The sequence below is a fragment of the Typopeltis vanoorti genome, chromosome 8 (genome assembly GCF_054136105.1).
Source record: "Typopeltis vanoorti isolate ZY-2024b chromosome 8, IOZ_Tvanoo_1.0, whole genome shotgun sequence".
NCBI classification, from domain to species: domain Eukaryota; kingdom Metazoa; phylum Arthropoda; class Arachnida; order Uropygi; family Thelyphonidae; genus Typopeltis; species Typopeltis vanoorti.
The window spans coordinates 21,295,956-21,307,376 of NC_143556.1; the positions used below are offsets into that span (position 1 = coordinate 21,295,956).

Genomic DNA, 11,421 nt, shown 5'->3' on the forward strand with positions numbered 1-11,421 from the left:
CGTTTTTTTTAAAGTATTATTATAAAGGAGATGCATTTTTCTGAGACATCACTAATATTTTAGATGGAGAAGCGGTCGGAAATATCACACTCGATTTGTTATTTAATATATTCATTGATGGTGTCAGTTGATGTTATAGTGCAGAGCAACCAGTCACGCCTGGCCACCCACTCACGTTCTCATCATTTTCACTTTGTCATTGTCATTCTCACCCCACCCTAATGATGTAAATAATGTTATTTATAATGGTGATTCACGTTAGCATATTATAGCAATAAGAATTTCAGAAGAAGTAATACGTGGAAAGAAAACCTTAGTTTAAACAGCAAAATGAAATACACAGACCGTTAGGAGGTCTAAGACTGCTGTTGAAAATATGAATACGGGTTTAGAGTAATCAGAATTTTCTGTTCTTTTTTCAAAAACTTTTTTCTCCTAAAATATGATTAAATATATGGACGTTATTCGAAGACAATGCCCTTTTTTTTAATAGAATGAAATTACATTTTTGTAAGAGAATAAGTGAAAAATATAAAATCCAATCCGTGAAAAAAAATTCAAACGCAATTAAACAGGGTGTGTGTTGCGGGATGAGATTGCAATAATATGAAAGAGGAAAGAAAAATAATCAGTACATGGTTTTATAAGTGGAATATCTGTACTAATCCTTATACTGGCATTTTATGTTCTATGGGCATTGAATAAAATTTACTTCTTCTTAAGAACCTATTGTTTCTGCTTACGTAACTTAGTATTGAATATCAGGAGAAAAAAAAAATCATGTGCCCCAGGTGAGGATCGAACTCACGACCTTCAGATTATGAGACTGACGCGCTACCTACTGCGCTACTGAGGAACTTGTCAACATTTTGACTGGTAACCTTTTCATCTGCAAATGCTTTGCGACATTATCACTATTAATATGACAAGTATTCTTATACCTTAGGCTTTCTTAACTCTCGTATAGTTTAGACTCGGTTTATCTCTTCTTTTGGTGTGCATTGGAGTTCAACTCTAATTGCGATTAACAAGCAATTTTTTCTTTTTTTTTCTCTCTTTTAATATGAATTTAATTTCCCTAATTATAGGAGATTCTCCCAAACATCCTGCTATGTTTGTCAATGTGTGGGACTCAATTGTCTCTTTGCAGAACGAACCCCCTCCCTAAGTTAACAGAACCTAAGCCTACAAGGTCATATTGCAAGAAGAAACTCTCGACCGAGCTACAAGAAGACCAAAGAGATGGTGGGAGGATGGAAGAAATGGCAGGAACTAGGTGGATTTATTGGAAAGGCTGCAGATAAGAATGGATGGAGAACTTTGGGTGATTCCTTCGTCCAGCATGGACAGAAAATGACTGCTGCTGCTGAAGATGATGATTGGTTTTTTCACCAAACGATATCAACACCTTCACAACTTGATACTTCCTGCATTTCATTTTTGAATATGAAAAATAAGAATAGATTGAACATTACTCCATTATAGCACGCATGCACACACACACACATTATTCAAATTAAAGATTTAATCTTAAGAATGAGCTGAAGTTAATACTGAAGTTTTCTCTTACAATATGAAAAGTTCTCTCAGATGTAACTGATGATCATGTTTTTTCTTTCTTCCTATGGTGGCGCTCATAATCTTCCAAGGCTCTTTGCATTTCTTGAGTGTTAATCCAGGATAGGGCGGTTAGCCTTATGAATATTCTATATTTGTGTGAAAATTCCATATGTTTGTGTGTGCGTGTGCACTCCTGGCTCATTTGTTTAGAATAATGGCCGAAGCATCTAAGGCTATGACAGGCATTGTATTAATATATATTAACTGCGGGATGTAGAACCGAGGTTCTTGAGAATACATCCTGGTACGTCTGTATGACACAAGTTAACAATTTATCCTCGAAGACTGTCATGTATGGCGGACACTCCTTCTAACAATACAGAAGCGACACTGAGTACTTTATCACTGTAGCATGCCGAGAAAAATAAATAAAAGAAAACAAAGCTAAAACTTATCGACTATAGTACGGAATGTCAACATTTAAAATTGCACTCTACAACCGATTTGCTCACTCACACATTCATCACCTCATTCTTTCTATTGTTAGTTCGTTGCAGTTTTCGAGACAAAATGGTTGTTATGCCTCCGTTTCAACTTTGCATGAGACTGGGATGTTCGTGATGTATAGCTGCAATCATAGAGTACACACAACAATACTTTTGTTACTTGTGCATCCTGTATTTCTAGGTATTTGCAACTACTTGATATTGTAATCGTCTCAAGTTTTCATTTCTAATACTGAAAACTAAGAAAACAATCATAATAAGTAATAATAATAAAGTAGAATAAAAATAACGTATAATAGAATACCGAAACAGGATATTATGTAATATGGTAAAATATTAATATTAATAATAGAGTAAAAATAGAAAAAAACACACAATGGAATGTTAAAACAATGTGATAAAATACAGTTAACCCTCGTATAACGTACTTATATAACGCAGTCTACAAATTGTAGTAACCCTTTTTCAATGAGATACTTATACAACATGGTTCCGATAAAAACACGGTCTACAAATTGTAGTAATCCTTTATCTTTTCATATATTTTTCGCCGTGTGACTTAAAAATCAAATTTTATCTTCGTTAAGTTTGCATCTGCCAGTATCGTCAAGTAGATATAAGTAGCGAATTTATAATAGGGGAAATACTCTTTAGCACGCATGTACCTCAATTGTTTACCATATAAAGTGTTTACGGTTGAGAATTGTCTTCGTTTTTTGCTGGGAAAGAGCATTAAAAATCATAACTGTGTTAATCTCAAGCTGAGCACTTTATTTTCTGGCGAGTTATATATACATAATTAATATGTAATGCTTTTTTTTTAATGTAAAAAATTAACTTTTATAGTAATGACCACTTAGAGGTCTTTTGCGATATGGTTGAAAACGAAATTAGTGAATTAATTGATGGGGAAACAGATTTAAATTAGGAGGAACTGACACAAATAATAGATGACGTCGATCCAAATGGCAGGGAAAGTTCTGCCGAAGATTCTGATTGTAATGAATCCGTTAATGAATTCAGTTTAAAGAAATTAGCAGAAGGATTGGACTTGGCAAGAGAGTTAGGAAGTTATTTTACGGATAATGATCCCTCAATGGAGCGCTCCGGAAAACTCACGAGACAATTGGATATTTGTTTAGCTCCGTATTATGAACTTAATAAAAAATTGCAGCATAGTGGTAAGGAAGGTCTTATTACTGACTTCTTGATAACTAAACCAGCCGAAGTATGCAATGACAATTATACAAATGATGTCCGAGAGATTTGAAGTGAGGACGACGTCCGGCCACGTGTAAGTAAAGAACATTACAAAATGTTCGTTTTGAAGACAGCGATGACGATTAAAATATGCACTTTATTTTATTTTGCCTAAAACATTTATGCATTATGAGGAATAAAGTTTGCGTACAATTTGTAATTTTTATAAGTTTGTTCTATGTATTTGTTTCATAGTTTATATGTTTTCTTAATTTACATGAATTACCTGATTTAAATAAAAAATATTTTATTTAATTCAGGTAATTTATTGTTGTTTATACAATTTAAAAAAAAGAAAGAAAAAACGATTTCGGAACATAACCCTACTTTTTCTATGTGAGTGAGCTGAGTTTCGCATAACGCGATTTATATAACCTCGATTTATATAAACGAGGGTTACCTGTATTAAAATAAAAACGTGTTGCTAAGAGACAATCATTGATTCTCTCTGTTTCAATCTTTAAGTTTCTTGATGTATAAAATGCACCACGTTGGTGACAACCTGGCGCCAGAATCTAAGACTAACCTAAAGCTACGCAGCATTGTTGGATTATCTACTTTGTCCATTGGAAGAAAACAAAAGGTTTTCTTGTATGCAGTGAAACATAAGGTAAAATCCCCCCCCCCCCCTTCGGGTGCTTTAATACATAGAAACACTACATACACAGGAGGTAAGTTGGAAAGTCATGCTGTCTTCTATAGGACAGAAATGCGTGTGCCTGCTTTGAAAGTTTGTGATAAGTCACACAATCTAAGAGGTGGGGAGACTGTCATTGTTCCTTTAGATCTCCGCATCAGTCGAGGTGATGTTGATCACTTTTTTTATATAACTCTCTTTCACGGAAGGTTTTAGACCTATTGTGCATTATTAATGTGGAGGGAGGGGAAAGGATTTTGGAATTTGTATTTTATTTATTTTTGTATAGTCCGGAAACCCTGCGCTAAACAGCAAGCATGGAACTTTTTCAAGTCACTTCAGACCTTCGTTAAGCGAGGGGATGGTCTCACGCCGGGCGATGAAGTTCATCTCACCCCTCAGACATCCACGCCCACGGCAGAATTCGAACCCGCTTCTTGTTCGTTGAAGATCACACACGCTGACGACTCGGCCAGCTTATTTATTTTGCATGTTAATCGATGTCCGTTCTGTGGAGGTAGAGGGATTGCACATGTGAGCAGTTCATTAGCTTTAAAATTTTATTAAAGATATTTTTAACGTGTGTGTGCGTTCCTGGTGTCATATTGTTTAATGTTGACTACAGCATATGAATCAATAATTAAAATATAAAGAAATAAATAAACAAATCTAAATTAGTACTACTATTAATAATTTATTACACTTATTAAGTAACAAGAACTCACCGGTTCTCCTTCTCTGGACAAAGGAGCACTCCTGCATTGCACCACATACGTCACTAAAAGGTAAAAACGAGCTGAATTATTAAACAAATTTTATATTAATACAAATATTTCGGGAAGAAAATTCCTCGCACTCCTGAAAGAGACTGGTTAGTTCACTTTCAGTTAAGTCGTAACAAAGGACTGTGGCGTCTTAGACTGGATTCGAATTGAGGGTTTTCAAACCAAAGGACTTCGTCGAAACCGACTGAGCCACGAAGGGTCTTGTAAATTGTTCAGAATGGAAAAATGTGTTGTCAAAGGGAACTGAGTACTAGAAAGAAACTGCTGATTTCGATGAAAGGAAAAGGAAGAAACATGATTCTCCCAGAATGGGAAAGTAGGAGTTCACAGTCTGGTATTGAAACTATAAAGCTTCCCCCAAATAGGTTTAAAATCTCCCTCTGAAAAATGTTAACAATATGACAATCTTCTGTAAGATTGTCAAGCAGGTATAATTCTCTATAAATCTCTTGCTTCTTGGCATTGAGTGTCTGGATAGCAGAAACAGAAAAGTCTATTTTATCCACGTCCACCAGCTGAAATTCTAATTATTAATACTTTTTTCAAGTAGGATTTTGTAACAGTTTTGTCTGAATTTAAACTGTTAAAAAACATAACAGAACTATCAGCAAAGCAAACTGTAATTTTAACATCAGAGTACCTGTGAATAATGTAAATCCTACCTGCTGCAATAGTCAGGAAACAAGCAAGAATACATCTCAGCCACCACATCACGACAAAGCCGGCTCATGCAGTGAAGAGTTAGAAATGAACGAATTACGATTCTGCAAAGATTATCCAAGACAGAAAATATTTTCTATATTAGATTTATGCACAAATCCGTGATGAATATGGAAGCAGAAATAATATTACTCGGTCACGCCGGCAGATGGCGAAATGCGTTCCTAATACAATGTATTAAATGATTCAAAGGAAATAAAACCCATATGGGAGTAACTTTTCAAACAAGATTTAAATTAAGGTGACAAAGTACTCAATATCGCTTTTCTTTTTTGTTAGCAGTAGTTTGTCATATATATATATATATATATATATACATATATATATATATATATATATATATATATATATATATATATATATATATATATATATATATATATATATATATATATATATATATATATATATATATATATATATATATATATATATATATATATATATATATATATATATATATATATATATATATATATGACGTCTTTTGGAGAACAAATCGTTAACTGGTATTATTTGGAGGTGGTACGGATTTTTCCTAAGGAAGTTCGATTCCTCATCCAGCAAAACAGCCAGAAGGACGTCCGCAATTAACAGGCAAAATACAACAATGACCTCATAGCCTTAGTTTTTTCGGCCATTATTCTAAACAACCCAACGAAAGAAATCTGTAAACTGAATGAGCCATACGCGATCCAGTACTTCTAAAAATAAATAAAATATCTATAATTAGTGCATATTAGTAATAAGCAGACAGATCGAACATTTATTGCGTATGACTTCTATGTTCATTATGTTCGTCTTCCCACTTCTCTCTCACGTGTTGATCCCCTTTAAATATTGGATTACAAGAGGATGTTCCTTCATTAGTTTAACGAAGTACCTTGAATGAGTTGCAAATAGCATTTAAGTCGTTTTACTCGAACTTCGGTTGTTATTTATCCCTTTATTGGTTTCTAAGAGAAAAAGATGTAAATTAAGTTTCTTTTGTGAGCACTCAGCTTGCCCATTGCGGTCTGATTTGCAGTGTATTTCAAATTGCACACTGCGATTTTGGGACATTTGTGTCCAGAGGACGTCTTAATCCACTGCATGTCCTATTGATGATTGTCTTGAATTCGCAAAAAAAAGTTTAGTTCGTTGAAAGTAGGAGGATTGTAACATTCAGGATAATCTCTTCCTGGTATCTATGTTTAAGTGCGGGGTGAGATCCTCTGCATGTGCGACCCACAGGATCAAAATTCAGAAACTCAGCGTTGATCCCCTCAATAACAGGCTCACTCTGCCACTGAGAAGAACTCTGAGAACCGGTTGGCTCTACTCCGAGCAGAGCTACTCATTTAAGGGGTAACAGCAACAGCGATGCCTCAGTTAACTTCACAAGCTACAACATTGACATTCATTACCTCCCATACTCAGGCCTTGGGTGATAGCAAAAGCAAAGCCTCAGTTATAATGATGTCCTTATAAGGACTGGCTTAAAGGGCGAAGCAAGAATGCTTTTCATCTTCCCCGTTATGTAGAGGACAGTGTAGGGATAAGGTGTTATTGAGCTATTAATGCTCTGCTCATGGCAAGAGGGTAACAGCAATAGCCGAGCCTCAGTTAGAACGTCATTGGCTACAGCATTGCTATCCATTACCCTCCAAGGGTATTAATCACAGCATCTCATGGATGCCAACGTCGTTGCATTCGCAACTTATTACCCTCCAAGGGTATTAATCACAAGTCCTGAGTATGAGTCAATCATGGGCGAAAGACCGTCCGTCTCGGCATTGGCTCCACTCGGTGATGGCCTTCCACCCACACGCCACCACCGAGCAGAACCGCTCATATTCCGAAGAAAAGCATTCACCGATAAAGCCCCTCAGCGGGCCGTGCCGGAGAACACTTTCCCCGGAGACTCAAATTGTTCCCTTAAGAGAGCGAACTCAAACTCTCGAATCTCTGCGCCCCAGGGGGTAACAGCGACAGCCGAACCTCAGTTAAAATTCATTGGTACAGCATTGCCATCCATTACACCCTCCAACGGTATTAATCACAGCATCTCATGGATACCAACGTCGTTGTGTTGGCAACCTATATATGTATATGTATATATATATATATATATATATATATATGAGTGACAATGGACAATTATGTCTCTAGGAGTGAAGCAAGATGCTTTTCATATTCCCCGCTATCTGTTGTGGTTACAGTGAGGGCAAAATTTATGAGCAGTTTGCTCGCCCTGAATGGGCATGGAGATTATGCATCGCTATGGGATGCTGATATAGATTTTGGTCTTTTATATTTGAATATATCCGTTGCCTCGTATGCTGTAGTTTGCTGAACCAAATCGTTGGGGTGTGTGGACATCATTAGGAAAAACTTGGATGCTAAGGATTGTAGAAAAGAGAAAATATGAAGCTGATGTTTCTAACATACCACGGAGCTTTCAGAATCAATCTCAAGCACTTGTTATGCACTCTTTGTATCTTGATAACGTTAGTATTAGAGGTGTGGCTCTAGGCTGGGGAGGCATAGGTGATTATAGGACAAATCGTCATCTGGTATAGTTGCAATTTGAATCTGTTGCTGAGCTTGCTATTTCCATTAATTAGCGGATAGATGCCTTTGTGCACGCAGACTTGATGTGTTGGTTGAAAGATAGCTTTTTGTCGAGAATTACACTCAGGTAATTTGTTTCTGTCTGCCAGGGAATTTTATTATTGAATAGTAACATATCTCCTACGGGAGACATTGGCCTTTTTGAGAAAAGAACGGCTGAGCTTTTCTGGGGGTTGACTTCCAATCTCCACTTAGAGAACCAACCCTCCAGCTTTAGAATGTTTTCTTGAAGCTTTCTGGTAATGAAATGGGGTCTCAGAGATCTGGTTAGTATTGCCGTATCGTCCGCATACAGGGACAAAATGGAAGTCATCGGATTGTGCGGGATGTCTGACATGTATATAGAGAACAGCAATGGAGACAGTAGAGATCCCTGCGGCACTCCAGCAAAGATGTGGCGCTGGGAGGATGTAGACCCGTTGATTTTTACTTGCATTGATCTATTCTGAAGATATGAATGGATTAAATAAACCATTTTTAGTGAGATACCGGCTGAGATAAGTTTGTGCAGGAGTCCAAAATGCCAAATTTTGTCAAATGCTTTGGATAAGTCCATGAAAACAGCTCCTGTGCACTGGCGCCAGTTGTAGCTGGCGGTGATGTATTCGACAATTCTGTGGATTTGCTGGGTAGTATTATAGTGTTTTTAAAGTTATTAATTATTAAATTAGTTATATTAGTTATTAAAATAATTTTAAAGTCGAAACAATAATTTTAATTACTTATTTACTAGTAGAGGTTTTCCTTGTATCATTTCCTTGTTTTCCTTGTAAACTCCTTAAATTATGTATGTAATTAGTCAAAGTAGTTCTTGCAAGCTCGTTACAACCTCGCCATGAGCACACTCACTTACTCCCGTACCATCCCATCGGTCAAAGGTTGCGGCTCTTCTAAGTCTTACCGGAATTATGTTGGCTCCAAAAGAACGCCTAGTTGGCCACTCCTGCTATATATATATATAACTTGCACATTAATTCAACCTAGATGTCCTAGTGGCGAAGAAACTTCACAATCAGACTTCTGGATGAATAAAGACAAGAATATAATTTCTTCGTAAGTTTAATATAATTTATAACCGAATGAAAATACTGTCTTCGTGTTTATGAAACATAATTTCTATAATTTCTATAGGTCTTTGATTTGGGGTCAATGTAAGCATTGTTATACGAGTGAATCTAAGAGAATTTTAAGGTTCGGTGTCAGTATAGATGTCGCTTCGTATAAATTCATTTCACTTCTTACAGATGAAAATACCTGTTTTTTCATGAGTGAAAAGCCAACATAGTGGTAGTCAGGATTTTTGAGGTGAAAAATGCAGTGACGAGGAATGATTCAAGATTACAATTCTCTCTTTCTCTCTCTCTTTCACAATATCTCTGTAATCATTACGAGAATGCTACTGTTTTCATTGGGACTAATTCAAAAAATTATTACGATATTAATTTTATCATTAAAAACTCTTCACATCAGTATGAACAATCAATAAGATCTCGATTCTTTCCTGTTTTTTTATTCAAAAGACTTTACGAGGTTGAACTTCAACGCAATTTTTTTTTTCAAGTACACGCCTATTTTTATGCCGAAACATAACTGAGTTTTCAATTTTGTAAGTTGATTCGATTGCTGCCATGTGAATGTCACATTGTCGTAAGACTGTTCTAAGGAATCTTTAGAAATGGAATGCAATTCTTTTGTTCTACTTCAAAAGTAACTTTTCTGGAGAAAATTAATTCAGGAAATCCCAGAATTAAATTTACCCTTGAAGTAAAAGAAACAACTGCTCCAATCCCCCACTTCTGGACGTTCTCATTCCACGACAGCCTGATAGTATCTCCTGTTCTCTGTACACAGCAAAACAACTCATTCTGGAAAATGCATTATTGCTGCATCACATGATAACCGAAAGGAAATGTGGAATTATTAGAACTTTGACTCATCGTGCACATTAACTGTTATCTATTGGTTCCCTTTACAACGGAGAATGGTCCTTAATCAAAGCTACATTCATCTATAAAGGATAAGCCATCAAAATTATGAAAAAAAAATTAATAATTATGACATTTATACAAATTCTCCTCCAGAAGAAGGTTCTAGAATTTCCATTCCACGTGCAGGGAATAACAGAATGAATCGTGAGACCTCTTCGCCAAATCGACCTCCGAGTTTCCTCTATCCATTTCAGAAATTAAATTCCTTCTTAGATTTTCCCAAAGATAAACATCTCTACTTTTTCTCATCCTGGAGTTTAGAGAATTCTGTGCTCGTGAAGCCTTTGTGAATGAGGGCAGATGGGTCGTTCAGCTCAGATTCGTCTACAGCAGGGGTTCTCAACCTTTTCCAGTGGAGTACACTACATTTAATTCAAGATATTAGAGGTACCAGTAAGCAAATCTGTTTTCGTACCACCCGGCAGTGGCTCACGTACCACCAGTGGTATGCGTACCATAGGTTGAGAATCCCTGGTCTAGAGGAATATCAAGATTACATTCTAATTCATAATTCTGAAGTCTGGTTTGGTCAGTGACTTCTATGCCTAGTGACTTCCAGAAGTTCCAGTGACTTCTATGCCACTAGGCAAAGAAGTCACTGGAATAAAAGTAAAGTTCTAGATAATAGTTAGTTTTTACTTCAACGATTACACAAAGAAAGTTGTAAAGTCCTTGTTCGCAGACCGAATCTTAACCAGTACGATTATTTAAAGCTTTCCCAATTAATTTTGGGAAGCCATTCTAAGTAATCCTTCTAATTTATGTTTCTATTAAACTCATAAGCATTATTTGAAATTTATTTATTTGAACTCTAACAGTTATAGATGGAGTTATTCTCTTGCAATTAATACCGTATGTTGTCGCACGCGCTTAGATCTCAAGTTTGTTGCTTTAATTCGCTCGTTTCATCTGTATGCATGTACAACAGATGAGAAACTTAAGCAAAATTCTGCCCTTAATAAACAACTATTTTCCTTACGTAAGTGTTATTATTCCTTACCTATTTCTATTATTATGTCGTCCGCTTACGTCTCTATATTTTGATGCATTCGTGAATGTTAATAAAATGCAGTTGGCGATTTATAAGAACATTGAGTATTTTCTTCTACCTTCTCACTGGTGCAATAAAATTTTGAAATCTAAACAACCTGTCGTATCTTAATACGGTGATTGGAGAAAAGATTTATGTCATCTGGAAACTCTGCTCTAGAAAGTGAACCTTGGATTCCATACAGCAAACCGATGATGTCACACCTGAAGCTGAACTTCGTCTAGCACCCAAAAATCAGAGAGTGTCCTGCACGCTTCAGTCTATTATTATAAAATAATAATAAATGAAACACATTTACATC

At 36.0% G+C, this 11,421-nt stretch overlaps 1 non-coding gene across 1 annotated transcript; it reads right to left on the reverse strand.

Annotated features, from left to right (window-relative positions):
• Positions 1-783: 783 nt before the first annotated feature.
• TRNAM-CAU (transfer RNA methionine (anticodon CAU)) lies at positions 784-856 on the reverse strand. Its single transcript has one exon. It is a non-coding gene; the product is annotated as a tRNA-Met (tRNA).
• Positions 857-11,421: the final 10,565 nt, after the last annotated feature.